Here is a 27,597-nt window from a genome sequence, read left to right on the forward strand (position 1 = left end):
CAAAACACCTTCACCCTAACTCCAAGAAATCCAAGCCACCCAAATCAGAAAAAGTAAAAGGACACTGCACTTTTAAAAGTCCTCTCACTAAAGTAAGATATAGGCAAATTGGCAAACCCCCCACCCCAGCAGAACCCCCTAACCCCAAATAAACTACCCAGTACCCACCCACCCAAATCTGGATAAGCAAAGGGACTCTGAGTCTTAAAAAGTCCTTTTACTAACTAAAATAAAAACAAGAACCCCAAGACTGTCTTACCTTAGATGTCTTCTCTTCTCCAGGCAGGTCAGGCAAGGCTGAGAGAGAGCAACAGCAGCTGAGGCCAAGGGCCAGCACAGCACAATCTCTCTCACACACCAACACCAACACAGCAGCAATGGAATGGAGTTCAGCCAGACAGACTACTTAAAACGGTTCTCTGGCCCTACACAGAGCAGTTTCAAAAAATACCACTGCTCTGTGATTGTCCAGAGAACACTGTTTACTTGGGATACCCAAGTAAACAAAAGAACAACAATGTTGCTGATGACTGGGGCATTAGCCCAGCCATCAGCTACACAACAGCCCTGCAAAGCATGCATTCTGCAAATGCATGCTTTGGATTGGCTGCTAGGGCTCCTCTCCCCCTCCCTCTCCCTCCCTGATCCCAGGGAGGCTATGGGAGAGGTGGGAAAAGGCTTCCAAAGGCGGGAAAGGAGGCAAGCAGCTCCCTTGAGGCTGCAGAAGCTCCTTTCCCGCCTTTTCTGTGGACTTCCGTATACTTCCGAATATTGATTTGGAAGTATACGAGGAGCTGTATACGGCTCCCGTATTATGGCTTCCAATTGGATTCGGAAGTATACAGTGCCGTATACTTCCGAATCAGGGGTGATTTGGAGGTTTCTTCAATTCGGCCAAACCGAACGACACCCCTACCCTAGTAATCTCTCATCCAAGTACTAACCAGGGCCAAGCTTGCTTAGCTTCAAAAATCAAAGGAGAGTGGGCTAGTCTGGAACACCCAAGTCAGGGTGACAGACTGAATAGGGATGACTATTTGCTATAATAAAAATACCACAGCCTCACTTTTATTTCTCAGTGTCTGTAATGTTCAGCAGCATGCTAAAGACATAAAAACATAAGAGAAGCCATGTTGGATCAGGTCAGTTTGGATATGGTAGAAAAAAGGTGAGTCACAACATGGCCTCAGCACATAGGCGATGAAAGAAAGGAATGAACCTCGGATCTATGTGCACTAATTTTTCACCTCTATGGTGAATTGGGACTTCTGTGTACAGATGGCCTATTCAGTCCTGCTGAAAACAACCTATGCACTAAACACACACGGTAAATTGCCCAAATTTTACCACATGTAACTCCCAATTAAATGTAAACATGGGGTTGTGAGGATAAATTTCATCTCACTTATAGACCAGATCTCAAGTTCCCAGCCACCACCATGCAATTCTACTCACCCCATGTCAAGTATATAAGCACCCCACCATAGGCCCACCTTTTAAAATCAGCATTTTGCAGCGCTGTTATAAGCATGTTCATGATAATCTGCAGTTACTTAATCTCTTGCTGGACACACTGGTTCTATTGTGAGTAGTTTTATTATTAGATACTTCTGAAGTTTTTAAATGTCATTAAACATAAGTAAAGAGGCAAGACTTAAAATATCAAAAATTAAATGAAAACTGGACAAATAAACATGTTTGTATATTTCTGGGCTTGAAAAATCACAGGATTGGTGCAAGTAGTGCAGCCCAACATGATGTATAAAACCACAGAATATCATTCTCCCCCTCCCCCAATCTTTTGCTCTTTTTTTCACACATCTAGCTGTGCTCCAAACAAGAAGCCAGGGAAGCTCTTGAGCACACATGCCCTAAGAATTGTGCTTTTAGATTTTGGGGGCATGATGGTGTTACCTTTGTTTCCTTCTGAGAATCAGGGGGGAAAGCAACAAAGACTCTATCTTGCTTGAAAAGAAAGCCTTATCTTATCTCTGCTTCTGCTCCCCACACACAAACACCCCAAGAAAGAATCCTCATACAAAGTCTTCCCAGTCAAAAACTTGAGAAATTGTCAGGGGGTTGCTGGCTAGATTTTTTGGCTCTTAAAACATATGTTGTCCTGTTATGTCCTAAACAGAAAAAATGAAGCATCCTTTTCAAATTCTCAGCATTGTTGACACTTCCAACAAGAGCTTTGGTATTGGATTTGGTCTTATCTGTTTCTAACAGACAGTCGCATGCGTTGGAATGTTGACCTGAAATAAAAATTCAGCCCCAAGTATCTGCTGTCAATTGTGCAGAAAATAGGAGATGACAGCAAAGTCACTTCTGCATGCTGAATTAGATCTCTTTCCAACATCTTCTAATGTCATTATTAGCACTCAAATACACTGTGCCAAAATGTGTCTGCATAGGGAGATGGACCGGGAGCCATCAAATTTATCTTTTAGTCTAAATGACAAGTTGCTTTTCATTCCAAGTTCTGAACCGAGAGGCTCCAATCCGAAATCCCACACTTTTCTGTGAAGGTTTGTTTATGAACATTTTATACATACATATGTACATGTATGTATATAGTTATATGAGGTCAACTCTGTTTAACAGTAAGCATCATATTCTTTGGGCTCATGGAATCTTTGTCATCATTTGTACTAATAGGGACACACCAAGTAACTAATGGGACAGCAAAAATCATCCACAACCCACTTGAACTCGCTTCCGAGTCGGAAATAACTAAAGCAGTCTGTCCACCATAATCGCAAGGCCCCATCCCAAAAATGAAGCAAGCACTTAAGAATTGTTTGCTGTTTCTTTAAAAATCTGTTGAATTACCACAATCCAGTGACTGCCCTATGCAAGAAAAGGCTCTTTGTTTTTGTTTTTTGGTTTTTTGCATGTCTGGACTCTAATGTTCATGTAGGGGCTATACCCATTTACTTCTGTGACTCAGGGAACACATGCATATATACACTGAAGATTTTCTCTGGTTTATGTAAAGCATTCCTGGACACTGAGAAGAGGAAACTGTTCTGATTATTAATATTAATTTCAAGGTTGATTTGTGGTATTTAAGGCTATGTAAACTGCTAATGAGAATTAGTGTAGAGTGGGGGCAAAGAGACTGACCTAGATTTGCCAGACCCCCTGGTGGAAGCAGGGGTTCCCTGACATTGTAAGGCATAGAAAAAATGGGACCCAGAAGCCTTTGAAAAATAATGAATTTTATTTTAACCAAATTACAAAAATACAAAAGAGAAACAAAATCTACATTTATAATATAGAAACAAATGACAATGCAATTTTACATATACACACAATGCTTCTTCCTGTACACCTCTTCTGGTTTCACCTTTTGAAAGAGTTACATGCATTGTACATATAATTTTATTGCAATGTCATTCTAATTCTAGGCATGACCCTGCCAAATTTAAGTATTTGCAAGCCCCGTTCATTTCAATCAGAATATTATCAGCATGTGTCATCTTCTCTCATTGAAACTAAAATACCCTAACTGTGACTGAACCATGATCATAGCTTTATGGCAGTGTACCATCTACAGTGCCCCAGGAGGTGAAAGGAAGGAGGTTATAAAACAGAGACATAAACAGACAGATATATAAGCAAATATCAAAATGGTAGATGAAAGAAACAAAGAAATTAATAGAGAAAAAGTAATTCCCAAATTATAACTGATAGCATTTCCTCAAGACTTTTACTGTATGACAGAAGGAATCAACTTAACCAGGATAAATCACCATTCCTAAATGTCAGTGTAGCATTCGTGACGCTAATGCAAAACACTGCAGTCTCATAAGGCTCCTGATGTTACTTTGTAAAACCCCATGAGTACAATCCAGTGAATGTTAAGCACTTTTAAAACCTGCTGGTTTCAATGGGATAGAGTTTTAATAATATGGCTATCTCCCCTTTTGAAATCAATGGGACTTAGAAGCACTGACACTTGGCTGGGTCTTGCCCCACAAAAGTTGAGGGATTTATATAAATAATAAAATATAACAAGACTTGGGAAGCACACTGCAAACTTGCTCAGAGTATTCATCCTGCCCCCACATTCAGGACCCTTACCTTTAATGTACTCCACCACTTATACCACTTTATCATATCTTTCTTCCTTTATTTATTAGTTTTTCTCTTCCTGTAACTTTTGCTCCTTTACCTCTGTCATGTTCAGCCACTAAAGAGTTTCCATTCCTCTTAAACAACTCCCTCATTCTCTCTTTATGCCTGAAATTCTCTTCCTCAGTACCCAGGCATGTGAATGCCCTGGGTATCTCTTCCCTTCTACAGCACCTACCTCTTCCATGAAGCCTTTCACCTAACCCTCACCTCTACCACTTTAAGTCTGTGTAACTGAATTTGTTCATATTCATCCAATCTCTCCTTTCCTTAGTTTCCCCTCCTTTTATTTTCTTTCCTGCTGAAATAATTCAGATTGGGAAAATAAATTTGGGGAAATAATTCAGATTGGAAAAATAAGTACACACAATTCTCTTTGATAATAAAAATCACTAACACTCTTTGAACATGGTTAACATTTATATAAAGAAATGCTGCTAGTATTGTTGTGTATCGCAAGCTTCAAGTGAGCACCCATTGTGTGAGAGACTCCTTGCAACTGTTTTCAGATTGGCTGCTCTTGCCAAGCCAGCCAACTAGGTAACATCTGTTGTATGATGTCCATGCAAATAAGGGTTCCAAGTGCCTGTTTTCCTATTGATTTATTGCTGGGGGTGTGTTTTGGGTGGAGTTTCTGTGTATATAGTTGCAGCTTGCCATGAGAGTTGTAGTCTTGTTCTGAATAAAGAGCTATGCTGAATCACAACAGTGTCTGAGCCCACTACTTAACAAGTATCTTGTTTTAGAAACATGCAGAAGAAACAAAAGCACACACCCTCCCACGCACACATTTATTAAGCTTTCTGCTGGTGCTCAGTTAGCGGCCACCACCAGCATTTACCATCCTCCTGTATTCAGATGGGAAAGTTCTTGGCAATGTATGAAGTCATCAACTGCAGCCCAATGGGTTGCATCCTGTGGACTCCTTTCAATAGCAGATGTACTTCCCTCCAATGCAAACAGATTTCCTTGTATCAAGGGAAGGCTACCTGCATGGGGAGAAAGAGCTGCTGTTAGCCCAATGAATCTGCAGAATTCAAGAGAATATTTTTGTTATTGTGCTATTATATTTTGTAGCACATTAGCTAACCCTAAACAGAAAAAAACCCACCTCATTTCTTTCCTTTACAGCTATAGAGAAATAAGAGGTCAGAAATATGGAACTAAAACCAACATTGTGCTATGGCGTGTATATAGAGATCACAAAAATTACCAGCACCCACCTTCAATTTACAAAAATAACTTTTAAAAAATTAGATTTGGTTAAGCAAGCTGTGTTGATCTGAAACAGCAAAATTTAAAAATTAGTCATCTCCCTATTGTCACGACTCAATTTAGGCTCCATTTAGAGTTATCAGCTCTCACAAACAGGGCCCTAGATTTGCTAGAGGCCTGGGCAAAGGATGACAACAGTCCTTAAGTAATTTTCATTCATTTGTCTGTTATCCAGTATTCTAACAACTAAGAAGTAGAAAAGGCAGAGATCCCATCTGAGAAAGGGGGAAATTGAGACCAATTTCTCACTAGCATTGCTTTGCCTCCAGGCTTCTGTTCTCCACCAGCGCAAGCGGTCAATTTCCCACCAGTTGCTCCATGGGCGCATTTTGACATGGGGCTCCTTCTAATTCCCTGTGTGTCATAATAATCCTTAAAAGACAGCATCACAAAATTGCACGGGGAACTGCAGGGAGCCCCGCATCAAAATGTACCCACAGAGCAACTGGTGGGGAAATGGTCTCTTGCACCAGGGAAAACAGAAGCCTGGGGGCAGAGCAATGCTAGTGAGAAATCAGTCTAATTGTTTACTAAGCATGGCAGTTTCATTAATACATAAGCAGTGAGAAAGATCTACTGTCTAAGAGGCAGACAGAAAGATCAAACCTGGTCCCTATTCAACTTCTTTCTTAATTCATCATGGAATTTACGGTAGGTAATAGGGCAGGACTCTTACAGTGAAATCCTAAACAGAATGACATCCTTGTAAATCCATTTAAATCAATGGGTGTATAAATTTTATTTATTTACAAAAAAATTATCCCACCTTTCTGACCTTACAAGAGACGCCAAGGCAGCTAACAATTTAAAACATACATGATAAAATTACATTATAAAGCCATTAAAATAAACCCCCTTCCCAAACATACAACATTAAAAGAACTTTTACAAGACTTTTTTAAAAAGTTAAAACTACGCTTGCCAGTCCCCAGGTCCCAGCAAGGAATTCCCTTGGTTTTGCAGATTCCTCCCTGCCTCCAGCCAGCTGGCCAGCAGAGAAAAGGCCCACCCCAAAAGCCACCATATTCCTTTAAACTTCAGCAGGCTTAGAAGATGCTTGCAATTGTTTGTGTTTTGGAACATGTGTGTGCCTTTAAGTCTCAGCAGCAGGAAAGCAGGGGATAGGGTAAGCAGGCAGAGCCATGAGTGTGTGAAGCTATGAGAAATGCAGAGAGCAGAGTCCCTCTGTTTTACACAGGGCCAGATCTAGGGGGGGGGGGCAGAGGGGGGGTGCTCCGACAGAGGGGGGCACCAAATTGGGTATGGAGTCCATTGTATTCTATGGGACCATAAGACAGAATGGCCCATAAGGGGGTGCCATTTTTTAATTTTGCCCCCCCTCAAAAAACATGTAGATCCGGTCCTGGTTTTACATTCACTTCAAAAGTCGTTTCTATGGTAAAATGGATAGAAAAGAATTAGTGGAACCCAATTATGGGATGGAGGGAAACTCCACCTTGTAGGTTGCTCTGCTTTCCTTTTCCTGTCTGAAGAAGCTGGTTGAAATATAGCAGATGGTTATATTCAGCAACTCCTGTGAGTAAATTGCCCCACTGAGACCACAAAAGTTTGGGCTTGCAAACTGTTTATTTTGGCTACTCTGTGAGTGTATGTGTGTGCATGTCCCTTTTAAAAAGCCATGTTTGGAAATGCTTCCGAAGTCTGACAAAGGGACTTTTGGGGGTATGACAAATTTCACTTTCATTTACTGGAAGTGTAGCTGCCAGGGTTGGCAAAAAAAAAAAAGAGGATGAGAAAATTAAGACTGCATTCAAGGGAGCTGCACTGCTGTATTTTTCTTTATTTAAGGAATGGAAAAGTCTCCTGGCTCTACCCCCCAAAGTCCTCAGAGATTTCCTGAATCGGACCTGGCAACCTTAGTTAAAACACATACGAAACATAAAAACATTGGTCAAGATGGGTAGCCATGTTTGTCTGCAGCAGTACAAAAGAGCAGGAGTCCAGTAGCACCTTAAAAGACCAACAAAATTTGTGACAGGGTATGAGTTTTCATGAGTGCAGTCACACATGCTATATAACGCAGTTTCAATCCACTGCAGAGATGTTTAATTTGATTTATACCCCACCCTCCCCGCCAAGGCAGGCTCAGATATTGTTTGAAAGTGAATTTTGCCGTTTCACACAGTAAAATCCGATTGGAAAGTGCATTGAAAGTGGACTGGAAGTGCATTATTTAGTGTGTGTGACTGCACCCCATGAGTCACAAATGCTTGTACCCTGCCTCAAATTTTGTTGGTCTTTAAAGTGCTACTGGACTCTTGCTCTTTTGTACTGCATAAAAACATTTTTTATTCTTGATCTCCCATTATTCAATAAGAGAAGAATGTATCTGATTGTTTTACTGTACAGTAAATAATCTACTAACTAACACAAAATTGAGCAGACTTCGGAGGATGGTAGAAGACAGGAGGGCCTGGTGTAACTTTGTCCATGGGGTCGCAAAGAGTCAGACTCGACTGTGCGACTGAAGAACAACAAAATATTATACTGAGTAAATATTCTACTGAGAATTCAAAAGACTTTGGAGTAGCCAAGCCCAGCAGTACCAAGCCCAATGGTATCGCATTATTTCACCTATTGATTTTGGATTTTGAAGGACTATATTCCCCAACTTGTTTGTCTCCTCTTCAATACTCCAAAGTATGTTTAATTATACACATGTAATGAAATATACAAGCAAGAAGTTTGTCCTAGAAAGGCTCCAGTTTGCTTCAGTCAACCATGTCAAAATGACTGACTGAGCCAACTTTGGTTATCCCAGGACCAATTTCCTACATAGCCTGTACAATCTACAAAAGAAAATGGGCTGTAGGTTACTCCAGAGAACAACAACTAGAAAATACAAAACAACAGCCCTTCAATATGTGAAGTTATTTGTTTGGCAAGTGCCTTCAGGCACTCATATCAATGCTGTTGTCGTTTCAGCATTCCAGAGGATTCCACGTGTGCCGCCCTACAAGGCGGCAGTGCTGAGGGGCAATTAAGCACCATCATTTTAGCAGCAGTGATGTTTTGCCAGCATTAGTTTAAAATATGTGGTGCAAGATAAGTAGCTGCACATGGAGTGGCAATGATTAGAATCAGGTAAACTATGAATCATTCAGCTACAAGGTGGGAAACAGGAAGACTGGGGCTTTATGTGGGCTGTGACTGCTGCTTTATGTAGATCAAACTGAACCTCAAAGCGGTGGGCTAGATCAAGTCATGTAGGAACCAATGCTCTGGAAGGATGATTTCAATTACCGATACCCTTAAGTTACTATACCAGCTATTGCTACAAACTTTCTTTGGTGTGACTAGTAAAATTTGCAAACAGAGGAAGTGTCCAAAGAATAGAGCTTAATCACAGCATGGCTCAAAAATTTTGCAGATGGTTCTGAAGCACAGAGGCCCTGTTGTCAACAAGCTCTTTAAATAGGTAACGTGGGCACCGGTTGCTATGTCACTTGTACAGACAGGTTAAAGGAAACAATTCTGGCAGTTTTGAAGTAGCCTGACTCCTTTTGGAGATCACAACCAAAATGAACTCCAGGGCATCAAAGATGCACTGTCTCTTTAATACTTTGATACTCATTCCACAGCTTGCAGAGAGCCACATTCACATGTACTATGACCAAAAAGGCCACGTGACTAACTGTGCACCTGGTGTGTCACCTCAACCACAAAGAACAACATAAGATACAGCTATTTATATTCAATATATAACTGTAACTTTTTAATTACCAGAGTACCTCTGCACATGTAGGTCTTTCACTTTTCACCACTGTTGAACTTTAGCTGCCCTTTGCCTACTTGAAGTCAGAAGAAGGGCTTCCCTCTCTATCTTCTTGCACTCTCCTTAGCACAAAGCACAATAGTTCTGGCAGAAGAGTGAGATGTTCAAGGCACCTTTAGGAGAGCAACTGGAAGAGAAAGTGGCGTAAAATAACCACTGTGGAAGAGAAAGTGGAGTAAAATGACACACTGTGGCCAGATGGCTCTTTCCCTGGGTGGCTACCATGGTGATGGTGGTGGTTTTACTCTCTTTTCTCAGTAGCCAGCTAGGCCTCCTTCCAACAGCTGCTAGGATGGCTGGGTGACAGCACAGAGGCTGCCAAGAAGGGGGCAATGAGCCTTCCACCTGGCACAAAGCTAACAACTAGGGTTGCCAGATCCGATTCAAGAAATATCTGGTGACTTTGAGGGTGGTGGAGCCAGGAGAATTTGAGGGTGAAGCCAGGAGCAAGGGTATGACAAGCATGCTTGAACTCCAAAAGGCGTTCTGGCCATCACATTTAAAGGGACTGTGCTCCTTTTAAATTTCTTCCTTCCATTTGGAAATAATGAAGTATAGGGGCACCTTCTTGGGAGGCTCATAGAATTGGACCCCCTGGTCCAATCTTTTTGAAACTTGGTGGATGTTTTGAGGAGAGGCACTAGGTGCTATGCTGAAAATATGGTGCCTCTATCTCGGCCCATGCAAAGCCCCAGATACCCATGGATTGATTCTCCATTATACCTTATGGGAACTGGTCTCCATAGGGTATAATGGAGTGCCCAGCAGACATTTTCCTCCTCTCCCACTTTCTGATAACCCTGAAGCAGGGGGAGAGCCTCCAAACCAGGGGATCCTCTGCCCCCAACTGGGGATTAGCAGCCCTACTAACAGCTAGCAGACTTCCAGTCCTTCCTGCATTTTCAAGGCGAAAACACCTACCTGCAGCAACTTCTGCCAGGCATTGGCTTTCCTCACTTTCCTGGGACATGGAGCAAGTAATAGATCGGAGAACAGTGTTCAGAAGAGCCACATGTGGCTCCTGACCAATGTTCCCTCTAAGCTGTGGGGACTTGTGAATGAAATTTTTTATTGGTGAGTCAAGAGAACTACTACTGCTGCTTTATGTAGATCATTAACATTATGAGTGGGCCTGATGTCACTATTGTGTAAATTAGTTTTTTATAAGATTATTACCATAACCTTTTTATAACTATTACCATAACTTTTTTCTATTGCACAGTAGCACCTTGAGTAGCACCTTAAAGACCAACTTAATATATTTTAACTAGGGTTGCTAACCTCCCGGCGGAGCCTGGAGTTCTCCAAGAATTACAACTGATTAGTAGATGATAGAGATTGCTTCCCCTGGAGGAAATGGCAGTATGCAATGGAAGATTCAATGACACCACATCCCCACTGAGTTCCCTCCTGTCCCCAAATTCCTCCCACTGCCAAGAACTTTGGCAACCTTGTACAACTATTCAAATGATAGGAATTGTTGGTAAATACCATTGGAATTACGATTAAATTTACCACCAAAATGTGCTGCAGTCAAAATCTGAAATGACTTCAGAGGGTCCTGTTCCGGAGAAATGTCCTAAAAAATTTGAAGGCACTTTAAAAATGCATTTCAGAAGTCTTTATACAGTCTTAAAATAATTCCAGTCAATACAAATAGTCTTCACCACCATTTTATAACCACCCCACCCCCCACACCCACACAAACACAGGGTTGTTTTTTGCTTTGGGATGATCTGTGTTTGTCTATACTGCCCACCGCTCTCCATTTGAAGCCCCCCTACTGACCTGATTCTTGGAGTGGGGAGGGCTGATCTGTATTTGTCAGCCTGTGTTCCATGCACTCAAAAGTACAAATTTTATTTGCTTCACTGTATAAACTAAACTTGCTATTCCTGTTTGGTCCTGCATCAGTTAAAACATCTTCATTATGTTGTAGGCTGATATGCTGTTCACTGTAAGAAGGGTGCTATGCTGCCTAAAGTGACTGTTTCTCTGCCTCAGAGATGCTGCAACTGACTCTATCATCCTGCTGTCCCAGAATAGAGCAGTAGCAGAGCCAAAATGCCACTAGAATCCTGACAAGTCCTGGAGCTCTAGACCAGGGGTGTCAATACATGGGAGAGATACAAAGAAAGCACCTTTAAGACCAATGAGTGCTAATATTTTAAGCAGGTTTTATTTTAAGGGGGTTTTTTTAAGAATTTTTAATTGCGTTTGTCTGTGTCCTTTATAATGTTTATATCTTTGCTACCTCATCTTAAATAGGTACACACACAGCCTGGCCTGACATGGCTGGGCCCAACAAGGTATCATTTATGTCAGATCCGGCCCTTCATTTGTTATAACATTAGCACTCATTGGTCTTAAAAGTGCTTTCTTTGTATCTCTCCCATGGGATCCCATGGGCAAAGGAAGCTCAAAGGCATGGGGAAGCAGCAAGCACAGCCCCCCATCTGGGGTGATCCCGTTGCTCTCCTGCAACCTTCCCCTATACCTCTGCTAGCAATGGGACTCACCCACTTTCTCATCAGCAGCAGCTCCCACAGCCCCAAAGAAAGAAGTACCTATGCAGCACCATCCCAGCTTCCAGCACCAGGCTGCCCATGGCTGCAGCATGTTTGCCCCACTATTGCGCATGGGAAGGGAGCTGGAGAAGGGTGTGACCAGGTGTTCCAGAGGAACATGGGTAGTTATGAGTGGCATGGACATGAAGCAAAAAGAGGCAGAGACAGTGGCATGGCCGGCCTGAAAGCTATGAGGATGGGTGGAGCAGAGCCCCAACCAGGAAAAGCTGGGAGGAAATGACCCACTGAGAGGCAGTGTAGCTAGCAGGAGGCTGGAGGCAGGAGGCTGGTCTAGGAAAGGCAGATCTTGTGTTCTGTGTTCTGGGGGTGAGTGCCTTGTGCAAGAAGCAAAACTTGCATGTCAGAGGGGATTCAGATTGCACTGATGTGATACTGGATGACAGAAAAAACTCGGCTGTGTATGATTCCATGGAGCCAGCAGTCTTCTTTAAAATGGGCCCTCAGAATTAAAACATTAGGAGACACCTGCCTAAGAGGAATGGCTCCTGTGCAGAGATGTGAGATTCCATGTACATCTGCACAGTTTCACACTTTAAAGAGAACCTTGTGCCGGAGCCACTGAATAAGTATCACGGTTTTAATACTTATGGAACACAATCAGTGCAATACCTGGCAGAGTTACAACCTCCAAAAGTCTACTGAAGTTAATGCACTTAGAGAAGGGCATTAAGTCTGGGCATTAGGGCATTAACTCTTTCTGTTCAGCTTGCCAGAACAGAGATAATACAAACCCCTCATTAAGACTACAGCACTTTCTCTTTATGGAGAAACTGACCCTGTAAAAAGGCTGCCCTAGAACTGACTAAGAAAAGTTAGGAGCACAAATCACTTCACTATTCAAATAAACCAGACCTCTAAAATATCAATAGGTACTGCCAATACAGGTTGTCGACACAGCTCATGAAAAGCAATATGCAGCATGATGTTCTTATGCTTCCACTTGTACTAAGACATCTTGTTAAAATAACCTGGGCAATTAAAATCAGGTTGAATGACATGCAAAAGCTGCAGAGACTTTCTTCAATCTGGTGAGGCCAGAATAATCTGGCTTGACTAAGGGAATGTAATTCATTTTCCACAAACACCATCTGATAAAAGTTTTCTGATGAACCTAACTCCGTGGAAACTTCTATAACCACTAATGAATGCATGTATATACTACAGCATTTCCTTGAGAAACTCATAAAATTTATACTCTTGAATTTATCTCTTGGGTTCAAATTTCTTCTCAGCAATGCCCTTGTTTTTGATGGAGATGTTAGGATCAATAGCTTTTTTAAAAAAAGAAAAAAGATTATTCATAGTGTTATTCATCAGGATCAACTAGTTGGAGCAGGAACAGGCTACAGTATCATGTACTTCTTCACCACAACTGTTCCATAGAGCAACTTCTACTCACCATCCCACCTTCCAAACTTGGTTAAAAACTGTTTTGGTATTAACAGTCAGTAACTGCTCTCAAGACTGATCACATTCATCTTTAATGAGGACTCTTAACCAGCTTCAAGTAGTTCTTTAAAATTCCGAAAATCTAATAAGCCTAAACCTCACTTAACATCAGTGCTATCCCCAAACTCAAAGTTAAGGGCCAAAGTATACATTACTGTTTTTAAAACACCGGTTCTGGGTTCCCAGGATTCCCCAGACACAATTTGTGTTCCCTGCAGACACACATCAGCTGTGGCGAACAGTTTCTCCTTTTTAAAAAAAAGAGAGATAGAGAGAACAAAAATGGCCTCAATCTCAGACTCATTCACTTGCTCATCTTCCAACATTATATATGCCATTAAATGTCAACAATGCCCTTCAGTTCTCTACATAGGACAAACAGTACAACCCTACACCAAAGGATAAATGGACACAAATCTGACATCAGGAATTACAAAACTGAGAAACCTATAGGAGAACACATCAACCTTCCAGGACATTCAATGGGTGACCTCAAAATAGCTGTTTTACTGCAAAGGAATTTCAAGAATGGAATGGTAAGGGAAATTGCTGAACTACAGGTTATTATGAAATTTGGAACAAACACCTCCCCAGGACTGAACTGGGATATTGGTTTCTTATCTCATTATATATGCTAAACCTATTCTCACCAAGTAGAGCTATACATCCACTATATTCTGATGTATTTCTCTTTTAGAATAGTGTATCAGAATAATGTCTGTGATATTATGCAATATAACACAGTAGAAATCTCTCCGACAGAAAAAGATGTTGTTAGTTCAATCCATACTTGAGAGGTATACATCCACTGTATTCTGATGTATTTTTGTATTAGTATTTGAACAAAGTCAATTCCACCCTCATTCTACAGAATAATCTTATTATTTAACCCATGCTTTAGAGGAAACCAATGGAACTTTACAACAGATTCTAATTTATTACTCTTCACAATTAGGAAACCTAATGACAGACATAAATCTCCAATTCTGACATTTATTGTCTTCACTATTTCTTCCACCTAGTCAACCCAAACTAATGATTTCCAGACCCCAACTTGTCATTCTTTTAATCTGCTAAAAACATTTCACAGCGCTTTTTTGTAGCAGGAACTTCTTTGCATATTAGGCCACACACCTCTGATGTAGCCAATCCTCCAAGAGCTTACAGGGCTCTTAGTACAGGGCTTACTGTAAACTCCAGGAGAATTGGCTACATCAGGGGCTTGTGGCCTAATATGCAAAGGAGTTCCTGCTACAGAAAAAGCCCTGCATTTTCACTATTTTGCATACTAATTCACTTCCCACTCTCTTATATATGTAGGACTTCTAATTCCATCCCATATTATTGTCTAATGAGGTGTGCTTTTAGTACACAAAAGCTTACATTCTCAATAAAACTTTGTTAGTCTTAAAGGTGTTACTGGATTCCAACTTTGTTCTATCTCTTCAAGAAATCCCCTATCATTGATTAACATTTACATCCAGTTGTTCACAAACTGAAATACTGTTTTGCTGACATTTTTGTCATTGCCATATCAAAGACTGGAGAACAATTATAGTCAAAACATCACCTCACTAGAAGACTGAAAAAGAGCAATCCTAAACTGAGTTTGTTGTTGTTGTTCAGTCGCACAGTCGAGTCTGACTCTTTGTGACCCCATGGACAAAGTCACACCAGACCCTCCTGTCTTCTACCATCCTCTGAAGTCTGCTCAAATATGTGTTAGTTACATCAGTAATGCTGTGCAGCCATCTCATGTTTTGCCATCCCCTTCTTCTTTTGCCTTTTGTCTTTCCCAGCATCAGGATCTTCTCCAGTGAGTGCTCCCTTCTCATTTGGTGTCCAAAGTATTTGAGCTTCAGCTTCAGCATTTGATCTTTCAGGGAACGTCTGGCTTGATTTCCCTTAGGGCTGATTGATTGGATCTTCTTGCAGTTCAAGGGTCTCTCAAGATTCTTCTCCAGCACCACAGCTCAAAAGCATCTATTCTTCTGCACTCGGGCTTCCTTATGGTCCAGCTCTCACAGCCATACGTTACTACTGGGAATACCATCGCTTTGACTATACGGACTTTTGGTGGCAGGGTGATGTCTCTACTTTTTATTATACTGCCCAGGTTCGCCATAGCTGTCCTCCCAAGGAGCAAACGTCTTTTAATTTCATGGCTACAGTCACCATCTGCAGTGGTCTTGGATCCCAGAAATGTGAAGTCTGTCACTACTTCCATGTCTTCCCCTTCTATTTGCCAAGGCATAATGGGGCCAGATGCCATGATCTTAGGGTTTTTTTGATGTTGAGTTTCAAGCCTACTTTTGTGCTCTCCTCTTTCACCCTCAACAAGAGGTTCTTTAGATCCTCCTCACTTTCTGTCACAAGCAGAGTTATCCAGAGTTAAACCATTATTTTCAGCAAACGTAGAACCCTGTTTAGGACTGCACTCTTAATTTCACACTCTATAAAGGAGGGATGGTAGGGTAATATTCCCAGAATGTAATCTGAGGGCTGTGGAATATCCCCGATCCTTATAAACTGGAAATTTAGTTGTTTTTCTTATGTGTAAAACTGTCAGCAAGCTGTCTGCCACACCTTGATTAATGTCTTGAAAAGCCATCAGGGAACCAGATGATACTGCTGGCCATCAATTGCCCATCCCTGATAGGGTTTCCAGCCTCCAGGTTGTGGCTGGAGTTCCATTACAGTGGGTGCATTCACACCCACTAAAAACATGCCTTGCAACTGGATTTTTACTTTGTAAGAATAGCAAAATCCACTTGCAAACAGTCACCATGTGAAAATTCCCAATGAATCTCCAGCTGATAAGATCAGTTCTCCTGGAGAAAATGGCTGCTTTGGAGAGCAGATTCTATTACATTTTACCCTGCTGAGGTCCCTCCCCTCCCCAAATCCCACCTTCCCCAGGCTCCACCCTCAAATCTCCAGGCATTTCCCAACCCTATTTTACAATCTCCCCCGGCCCCCAAAAGCTAAGTGATATTGATATGCTATCAGAACAAATAATGAAATTAAAGAATAAAATGTCTGGCAAAAAATAACCAGATTATGCTGTGCATGCCCACACAGCCTTCACCTCCCACCACTATTCTCTAGTGCTGCAACAATGGAAAGATAACTTTCTTTGGTACTTTGCATCTCATGCATCTGCTGATGACTCATTATTTGTTTCCTTCTCTTGTACAAAACAAGAAGCTTCTAGCTGGCTCTGGAATGGGGAGGAATAAGCCCTGGAGAAACACCTGAGCAAGACACATGCTGGGAAGGCTGTTGATCCATCTGCAAAACAAGCTAGCTAGCTGCTTGATCTTGGGTGTCTTGCGGGAAGGGAGGGGGGGGAGAGAGAGTGAGAGACACTGTAGCCTTTGGTACCTTTCCCTTTCCTCTTAGGCTAAGAAAGAGGCTAATTGGTATGTTATCAGCTCATTATGTGTGTTTGTGCCTACTGAGACATTTTTAGAAAGCTTGAAAGAGCGCTTTTTGTGTCATTTTGGAAGAGATTTTATGCAATTGGGAAGAACCCTTAGAATGCTATTTTTTCATCCGAATGTTATGCTCTATGCTGCTGTCATTTTCTCATTGAAGAAAAAAAAGAAACACATTATTGCAGCAGTTTGTGGATACAAATACAGGTGCAGAGACATCAAAAGAGAAAGTAGAATTGGAGAAGAGTATTAGGAACTAAATAGACACCTTTATCAGTAGTGATTTCCAATTCAGTAGGAGATTATGTTGTGTTGTTTCATTTCATTATTTGCTCAGCTTTGGCAAGCCAAATGAACAGTTCCTAACCCAAAGGAAAACAGTTTAAACATTGAATTTATATAATGAACAAAATAGATAAATCAGCTTATTTTACATATAAGCTGAACCTCTTAGCGTATAACTCAGGAGTGCATGTTCATGGTACTTTCCATGTTGGCATTTTCCACGTTGAGAAAGATGCAGAGCAAAAACTTGTACATTTACCTCACAGGAACTTCCTCCTTGAGATACAGTTTACACTTACAAGAACTGTTGTAGTTTAATGAAAAGCAGTCTGGCCTATGAATCAGAAAGCCCCTGACCTAGAGTAAGAGGACAGTTATAAGGATTGCAAGATAATGGACTGCCAACAGAAGACCCTAGCAGTTACCTGTGAATGTCAACAAAGTGATGCCAGGGATTACCAGATCAGTTAGAAAGCCATGCAGCATGGATGGCTGCAGTGAAGAAAAGGAAGTGGGTGAAATTGCCCCTTCCATCAGTGGGAGCAAGTCTTCTTGCACAGGCAGGAATGTATGGCAAGAATCCAACACACTATACATGAAGTGCCTTGAACATTATAAAGTGCTGTGTAAATACTAAGTATTATTATCATGGGAGCATTTTATTCTGCTTCAATAAAACTCAGAATTGCACTACAGAAGTTAGAATATCTTCCACAATCAACCTCAATGCAACAAGAGAAAAGTAATGAATTGGAAACTTGGGGATATATCAGTAGTATATGTGTGCCCCCAGATACACCTGAGCTGAAAATATACCTGAAAAGAATATTTGGCATCCCAAATATATCTGGAGATTTTTCAGGAACTTGAAAAATATAATCCTAAAAATTCCTGGAAGTATTTGGGGTTTACCAGGATGATCAGCCAGTTTGGTGTAGTGGTTAATTGTGTGGACTCTTATCTGGGAGAACCAGGTTTGATTCTCCACTCCTCCACTTGCATCTGCTGGAATGGCCTTGGGTTAGCTATAGCTATTGTAGAGGTTGTCCTTGAAAGGGCAGCTGCTGTGAGAGCCCCCTCAGCCCCACCCGCCTCACAGGGTGTCTGTTGTGGGGGGAGAAGATAAAGGAGATTGTAAGGCACTCTGAGTCTCTGATTCAGAGAGAAGAGCAGGGTATAAATCTGCAATTCTTCTTCTTGAAAGGGCAGCTTTTGTGAGAGCTCTCTCAGTCCCACCCACCTCTGTTGTGGGGGAGGAAGATAAAGGAGATTGTGAGCCGCTCTGAGATTCCGAGTGGAGGGTAGGATATAAATCCAATATCATCATCATCATCTATATCATCAGGAGCCAGCATCTGCACATTGTCAAGGACTTTTCTTTTTACTTTGTTTCTGTCCCTTGAGGGGGGCTATGGACTACCCAGACTGCTTTTGTCAATTTAAAGTGTATTTGTCAGTATCAAGAGAGTTTTTTCCTTTGCCAGGCATTGCTTTGTGTCCCCTTCCTGTTTTTGTTTTTTGCACAGCACTTGCAATACCCCCCCACACACACACACACATATACACACTTGGGTATGTTCTTCTGCTATGGCTTTATTTTGGTTCTGATAAGTTTATACTGCCACAGTAGTACTGGGGTCTGCTGTACATTGCTATTTGTTCTTCCGGACTTCCAAAAATTCCCTTCCCCGCACCTTCAGTTTCTTCTGTAGATATCCTTTGGCTCTGATGGATTTGCACTGCCACAGTGTGTCTCGGTTCTTCTTCTGCACATTGCCATTGGTTCTGCTGGCTGTGCAAAAGTCCCCCCTCAACCTTGAGTTTCTACTATAGAGATTCTCTGGTTTGATTTTGGTACTGTTTGGGTTGGCAGATTGGCTTGTGGTTCTACTGAGATTACTGAGTTCTGCAGTGATTCTCTTGGGGTTGTTGGTTCTTCCATGGGAGGCATTAACCAGTGATTGCTCCTTGCAGGATTACTGTAGTCCTGGAAGCTACTTGGAAGGATTTTTTTCCATATAGGAAATAATGGACACTGCTTGAAATTTGGGGGTTATTTAAAGGACAGGCCTAGCAACTCCATTACAATTTTGGTCCCTTACCTAATCCCACAACAGCTACCCAGGAAGTTTCCCCATATAGTTTAATGGACCCCCCAAATTAAGAAACCTGGCGGGGGGGGGGGACTGAATCTAAATACCATACTGGAATTTGAGAATATTAAGAATGCCATTTTTTCCAGGTCAAATATACCTGAACACCTCCCCCCCAAAAATTGCACACCCCTAAGCAGTACTTTTTAGACTGTACCTGTACTACCATTTAAAGAACTTCAAGGCAATGAGGGGTGTTTTAATCTTTATCACCTTATCTTGTTGAATTTTAAAGATGTGTTCAGGGGATGCAGCTGGTCTAGGTAGACCCTCCTCCACACTATCATCTAATTTAGAAATGAGGATATTTTTAATCTTAGAACGCACGCATAGCTGGTCTTGAGGACAAAAGGAGATTGAGGAAGAATCGCACTGCTACAGCACCAATCCTAAATCAGACTTTTCCCTGCAGCCACTGTGGCCGGACCTGCCTGTCCCGCATTGGTCTTGTCAGCCACCAGCGAGCCTGCAGCAGACGTGGACTATTGCACCCTTCTTAAATCTTTGTTCGCGAAGCCAAGCCGAGAGAGAGATACACACACACATACACACTGTGGCTAATAGCCACAATTCCTTTTGATGTAAGCAGAGAGGGTGAGGCAAAACATGTCTCTCTTTACTACTTTAGTGGCCTGCCTTTAATATATGGTCCTAATTAGGTATTCAAATAAATTAAATTCTGCAAGACTTATATATGAACAAGTGAGCTGAATTCAGATGTTATGATAAATAATTGTTTAGAATCCCTGGCTTGAGTAAATGAGTGAACACAGCCTGACCAGCAACCTTCGGTTTGTTGGTGAGTACTAAACTTGGATTCTAACAATGCAATTCTGTGCATACTGAAATCAGTAGGTTTAGACTGCTGTGATTCTGCAAAGGATTGTACTGTTAATCACAGTTTACACCTGCCTTGTTAACTATGCTGTGTAATAACTGCAGTCTATTATTACATCTGAATGCAGAAATTCCAGTAATGCTTCTCTTAGCCTCCTGCATGCAGAGTCAATTGTACAGAGCAACAATAAACATATAGTCAGTCTGTCTGCATTCAGAAGAATATGCTCTGCATCATCCAAAATTAATTTCCAGTTTTGTTCCTGTAACTACACATATCCCTTTACTAGAACAAAGTCCAGTGAAACCTTTAAGACAAACAAAGTTTTAATTCTGGATATAATTTGTGTGTGTGTGTGTGTGTGTGTGCATTTTGACCAACATGGCTACCTACCTGAATCTATATTCCTTTACCCTCAGCCCTTTAAGAGACTTACATGTTCCATTTAGTGTTAGAGATTCATCTAGTCCAGGGTGTCAAACTCATTTGTTAGGAGGGCCAAATCTGACACAAATGGGACTTTGTGGGGCCAGGCCTTGTGTGTCATAACATATAATGTGTGGTAATGAAGATATAAACTTTATAAAGGCACATACAAACACAATTGGAGATCTCATTTTTAACTTAAAATACAAACTCACTTAAAATTCTTGCATTATTTTGTTTAAAATGGAAAGGTGGGGAGATAATGGGATTTGGCAATGCAATTTTTAAAATAAAACATCAAGAAAAAGCACAAGGATCACAGCAGAAACAAAAATATAAAATGCTCTGAGCCTGGAAAACAATGAAATGGCATTGCAAGCTTCTCTACCTTCCTCCATCCCCAGGGTCTACTTAAATTGGTAATGGCTCTCCAGTGTAATATCCCCCTTAGGCTGTGGGTTTCCACTAGGTCAGGTCCAGTCAGCTGAGACAAGCTGGCTCAAAGCAACAACCTTTTATTTGCAAGGACACAACTCCAGGAAGCATGAACTTCAGCTGCCTATGTAGAAACTGGAAACACATTGCAACACAAGCAAAGTTGCAAGGATAATGTGGAACAGATCTTCCATTAAGGTCCCTGGCCCTATCTATCTGGGCACAGAGACCATAGTGGAAAATCCACTCCACGTTCTCCCCACAACTTTGATGGTGAGTCTATTCCATGTTTTCCTTGCAGCTTTGTCTGCGCTGCAGCCTGCAAAGACAAGGCAGAGAAAGGCAGGGAACTGAAAGAGCAAGGAACCTTGTTGGCCTCAGAGCTTCAAACAATGAGGGCAGGAGGGGAAGAAAAGAGCCTGGGGGCTGATTAAACCCTGGGTGGGCTGGTTCTGGCCCATGGGCTGAATGTTTAACACCCCTGATTAGTCAGTTACTTCTTTTTGTACATTTTCTGTTGGAGGTTGTCAGTCACCCTTCTTTCCAGGCAAGACATGGAATCTGATCATAATTCTACCCAGCCCCACTTTGTCTATACCAATCTGCCTGGCACACTACACAGGTTGCAAGAAGAGGCTCTAAGCACAGGACCCAAAACCATCTTCTATTTTAACTTCCAGCCTGACAAAAAGAGTTCTGGAGCATTCAAAAGCCTTCACACTGTTTTGTGTTACTTTGGTTGGTTCTAATAAAAGGTATTGCATGGAAAAGCAATACCTTTTGAACCTTTGCTGAAAAGCATCTGTTCTAACATGGAGCCAAGTCTATTTCTGAACAATGCCACTGCTGGCTTTGGTACAACCTACCCAGCTGTTCATTGTCAGCTAGTACAGTATACTGATCAGTGTAGAAACACTAACCTTGTGATACTAGTATGTTCCTACAGACCCTGCAGTTCCTACAGTTCAGCTTAACCTATGGAAAAGAGCTGCCCTGGCTAAAGAAGGTGTCCTCAATTTATGTGCAATGTTCTTTCTTTTCGCTAAAACTGCACTTCATTTTGACATGCTAATGCAGATAGCTGGGGAAAGTTTAGTATATCAGCCTTCGATAGCTAAAGAGGTGTTATGACTTAAGAGTCTATCTGAGACTTTTGACTTTCAAAGCAGGGATGGGAAATAAGCTGAAAGCTCAAGTTGTTGCCTTAATAGAGCAATTGCAAATTCTGTTTGCTTCTCTCAGCTGTCAATCTAAACATACTATATCAAAAAGTTTTTAAAGGATGAAGCTATATCTTGGAGGGGGGGGCGGAATCAGATAATTCTCTGTAGCCTACGAGCAGACATCAGATATAAACCACTTGTGTACCTAACTCTCCACTTAAGTTCTGCATTTTACCATGATGTGTTCAAAGTGATAATGGAAAGATTTTTTTAAAGGATTTGCCATTTCCAGCATAAAGTGATAATCTGGTGACAGATTTTCCTGCATCTGTTCCTGAACATTTATTGTAAAACACTTCAGTTCTTAGCTTTGCCTTCCAAAATGAACAGGGGATTACAGTAGTACCCAATGGGAGGCAACATTTATTTAATATTAAGCCTTTTTGCAGAGTGGGGAGGGGAGGTGGTAGAATGCATGGTGTATCCTCAAAGGTATTTGTTGAACCATTAAAGTAATGGTTTATAGCTATTAAATAAAATTGCAGTTCTGTTTGTAAGTTCCATTTATAAAGGATAAGCAAAGTGCATTCAATTCTTTTAGAAAAAAACCACACACGCACTAAAATCTTTGCTGTAAGACAGGGGAAAATATGCTATTAACTAGCTCCTTACCATAGCAGTCAAAGTAATAAGTGAAATCTCATTTATTTATTTTTCTTTTCTGAGTTATAAGCCAGCATCTTACTTTAGTTCAAAGTTGCACAGCTTCTGTGGCTGACATACCTGGAGTTTCTTCCTCTAAACATTCAGTACCCATATTTGCATACAATAAATATAATTTCCCCCTAAAAACACGATGGAGTATCTTGATAAATTGCCATATGTTTCTCCAAGAAGCTAGCTAAAAATATTTTATCACTGAAGAACAGTTTTCAGGATTATTGAATCAATTGTGTCTAGTTTCTAAAGTGTCAAAAGACTGAGCACAAATTATATTCAGATGCCACCATAACTGGCATCTCTAATGTGAGTTTTCCATCCCACCCTGAGCTGTAACATGTACAATATCTTCCTGTGTGGAATGCCATGATCATATGGAGAGATTCTGCACTCCTCTGCTAGATGTTCTTGGTGGTCACAGGTAACAGCATGAACATTCTCCACATAATAGCAGCCACTCACTTGGTAAGACATTACGTATGTTGTAGTCTAGGGGCAGTTTGCCACAAGAATAATGTTGTAAGGGATAGCCCCTTACATATAATAATGTTGTAAGGGATAGCCCCTGGCAACTATAATATGCGCTCTTCTCCTACAAATGACTAGATAAACAACATACCTTCCTTTTAAAGCACTAGCCCTGAAGATGGTAATAGTGTGATCCTAAACCACGTTACAGCCTTCTATATCCAAATACTTAGAAGGATGTAACTTTCTGCACATAGGAGTGCAAGACACCAGCATTCATTTTCTATGACACCCTGCATAGAGTCTGAGGGCATTTTATTTATCTGCCTATCATCTGCCCTTCCTCTGGGGTCTCTGGGCAGCACACAAGTAAATAATTTTGCTTTTTGTCTTTATTCCAGCAAGTCAGGTGGTAATAAATAGACCTACGAGAATAGTACTGTATGACTCCAGTTCCTCTTCTCCAAAGGAAGCAAACTCTGAGATTGCCATTAAAAAACCCCTTCACACTGCCAAGAGAAGAGGGATTAATGGTACTAATGCTACACACCACACTACAGTTAGAACAAAAGGTCACGGTTAGGTATCATTGCCCAACTATACAACACGTCTGTCAATTTCAAATCACCTTTGTTCTTGTTTTCAGCTGAATCTGTAGATATGACTCTGTTCTGGGTCTGGCACACCCTCCCCCCATCCCAATCTCATTTCTCCTTTGGGATATTAATATTAAGTTAGCATCCATGGTAACACTATTTTTTCCCTTTAGAATCATCTAGCGAAAAACAACAGATTGAAATCCCACTGAGTAATTTTCACAGAAAGTGGATAAAACAAGAAAAGATGCTAGCAAAGTTACTTAGCCAAATGCCATGGCTTTCCAGAAGCCCTGCTATATCAAAAATATAGTCAGTTATAGGTTCAGGGCATACCAGGAGCCCAAGGGTTATAAATATTTAGTAGTCAATTGCTAGTTTGTTTCCTGCCCTTTGATAACCAGGAACAAAATTGCTTTTCTGTTGCATAAAGTATCTTTCAAATTCAATTGCTTATCTCTTCATTCATTCAAGAGAGGGAGACCTCAGATTTACAGCAACCAGAACCCATGATACAAATATAGTATATTAAGCACACATAACAGCCCTCTGAAACCTAACCAAAACACAGTCTACTGATTTTAAACTTTTATATCGAGGTATTCTCCAGTGGTCTCAACTGCATCCAAAGCTATGAGAAATTCCAATTATCTGAATTTCTATATATGGGATAAGCATTTAGTTATCAACATCCACCATAAAACATATTTTCAGCTGTTATTAAAGCACTATTACGATGTGGAATTGAATGAGTTTCTACTGAAAACTGAAATGTCATTGAAGCAGTCAAAGCAGCATCCTCCATAAGAAATTCCCTTTGCAGTTATGAATAGTGTGTAGACTCTGATAGTAGCCATAGGTTTGTCATTGCAGAATGCAAAATGAGCCTCTGCAAAGATTCTTTTGATGAGCCCACATCCTCGTTCCCTTAAAGAAAACACTATTTGAGCTTTCCTTTTTACATGCTATAATGAGCTACTAAGATAATATTTGCCATGCTAATTAATTGCTCTATATGAAGCCACAGTAAATACCTAAGGAATAGTGTATCAGTACCCTGAAAGACTGTCTTTATAGCAAGATACCTTGCAAAAAAAAAAAGGTGATGCCAAACAATGATTCAAAACCTGTTTGGGCTTTAAAAATAATTCATATTCCAATTTTAATTAGAAAGAAAGCCAGGCATTGAGATTTGGCCTGAATTCCACCCCATCCTGACTCTTCTGTCTTCACCCAAAGTAGCACACTGCAAATACTTTTTTTTTTAATTTAGAGGCCGCAAATTTTCTTAGCTTGAACATGCCTTTGGGAATCCATGAGTGTGTCAAGAGGAAGTTGCTTATGTGTACCCAGTTATCACTACAGTTTAGTAGACCAGGTGGTGACCATATTGCCCACGAGAAAAGGGAACTGGAGACAGAGGTCTGAAATTCTGCAAACATTCACAGAAGTAGGCCACTTACTTTGAAAGAGACATAGTACTAAGATTGCCAGCCTCCCTTCTCATTAACCTCAAACTATGAGAAGTATCTTTTCAAAGAAACATACCTGGCCTTGTTAATGTAGATGCCAGTTTAAAGCCTGTAAGAAAATAGACACAATGTTCGTAGTGTGGCAGTAATGAGAGTGGCGCAAAACCACATAACAGCAGAGTGGAACATGTTTTGCTACATTCCCATGACCTTGCCAAACAGAAGCCATAATCTTTCAACACATCACATAATGGGAAAAAAGCATTACAAAGTGAAAAATTATAATGACAATTTACTGTAGTTCTCCTTTAGAGTGCGATAAAATGTGACCACATTCACACACAATATGGGGTATGTATATGTGTGTCTTAATAATGCAGTTTTGAAGGACAATGCAGCATCTACCATGGAAACAGATGTTGCCATAGTAAGAAAATGCTTGTTAGCGATCATCCTAAGAAACACGTACTTTATGCTCCTGCCATTTATTCGGAGATTAGTGACATTGGTACAGTTTCTCCTAGGATACATCACAGCTGTGAGAAAAAGGCAGCAATCAAAAAGAAAGATGATGCTATGATTATAGTTAGCTTTGTGTTCATTTTTTTTAAAATGAAGCACAATGTGCTCTTCCATGAACCTTGTATTTGTGTTTGTGTTAAGAGTGTGCCAGATTGCCCATCAAGTCTATGCAGAAAGTGAACCCAAGCTCCTAATTGGCTTGAGTCCAAAATGCCTGAAGGACGGCTTCCATCCATAGTGTCTGAGGGGACTGTGCTAAGTGAGAGCCAGTTTGGTGTAGTGGTTAAGTGCATGGACTCTTATCTGGGAGAACCGGGTTTGATTCCCCACTCCTCCACTTGCAGCTGCTGGAATGGGTTTGGGTCAGCCATAGTTCTCAAAGGAGTTGTGCTTGAAAGGGCAGCTTCTGTGAGAGCTCTCTCAGTCCCACCCACCTCACAGGGTTTGTGGGGGATTAAGATAAAGGAGATTGTGAGCTGCTCTGAAATTTGGAGTGGAGGGCGGGATATAAATTCAATATCTTATTTTTCTTCTTCTATGCAAGGACCTGGTCAAAGCCCTTCTCAGCTGGTGCTCCAAAACTGTGAGACTCCAGAACCCTCACAGTGCAGGCTTTCTATTGTCCATTAACTGAATAAGCATTTTATCCCTAATCTTTAGGGTTATCTGTCACTGTTTTATTGAGATTTTTATGGTTGTAATTTTTATCACAAGCCACTCTGTGAGCACTTTAGGCACACCTGGCATGGAAAACCAGCATGTAAAAAATAAAATATTTAAGAGTGAATGATATAAGTTGGTCATACTCAATGTGCCATGCAGAAAGACAGGCAGGACTGCAGGCAGAAGGGACAATTCAAGCTCAGTTTTTCATAACCACTTCTATTCCAAACCAATGATGGCCAATGTGACAGTGATCCCAAGGTGAGGAACAACAAATTAAAAGCTGAATTCTACAGCATACAATAAAACACCAATACACTGTGAAACATCACACTACAATGTCTATACTATGAAACCCTTTCCCCAGAGATGCAGACCATCAAGAATTCAAAAATGCCCTTTCATTTTACAACTCATAAGAATTATTCAAATCTTCCTCAGGGCTATAACTGAAAAAGAATGTAAACACATCACTACTGACTAAGCAGTACAAGTGGAGTCCCACTCAAGGAAGGCGACTTTTCTGTCTTCCCCCTCCCCCTCCTGCTTTCTTTGAAACCCCCCCCCCCAAAAAAAACAACCGTGCTCCTAAAGGTCAGTGGATCTACAGCAACAATGTGAAGGGGGCAAAGTCTTACCACCTACAGCTTTGTTTCAAGATGTTGCCTTTTTGATTTTATATTGGGAAAATTAGCAAAAAAACAGAGCTTAGCAAGAGGTAGGGTAAAACAGGATTTGCTATCTATGTATACAGAGATTGTTCCCTTTAAACTTCCCCTTATTTTAGACAAGAACCAGGCCAATATAAAAAGAAATGAGTTTTATTATAGAGAAATAATTTAAATTTACACTCAGATTGGAAATCATACGCACACGATATTGAAATAAAGGGAGTAGCGGGTAAAATAGGATGGGGAGGGGGTAACGGGTGATACTTTACCCGTCTCAGAGAGTGGATAAGTCTGCGCTTTGGGAGATGGAGGTGAGTGGAAATGACCAACACTAACACATACAAAGGACTGATATAGATCAGGGGTAGTTGCTTTTGGGGCACCCAAGCAAGTCACACTGGGCATGTGCCAAACCAGGTATATTTATACCCCAAAACATATCCTAAGGGTATGATACCATGGGTGAGCTAGTATGACAATAGGATAACTACAGGGTGATGGAA

Source organism: Heteronotia binoei, chromosome 2 (genome assembly GCF_032191835.1).
Source record: "Heteronotia binoei isolate CCM8104 ecotype False Entrance Well chromosome 2, APGP_CSIRO_Hbin_v1, whole genome shotgun sequence".
In the NCBI taxonomy this organism is placed as follows: Eukaryota; Metazoa; Chordata; class Lepidosauria; order Squamata; family Gekkonidae; genus Heteronotia; species Heteronotia binoei.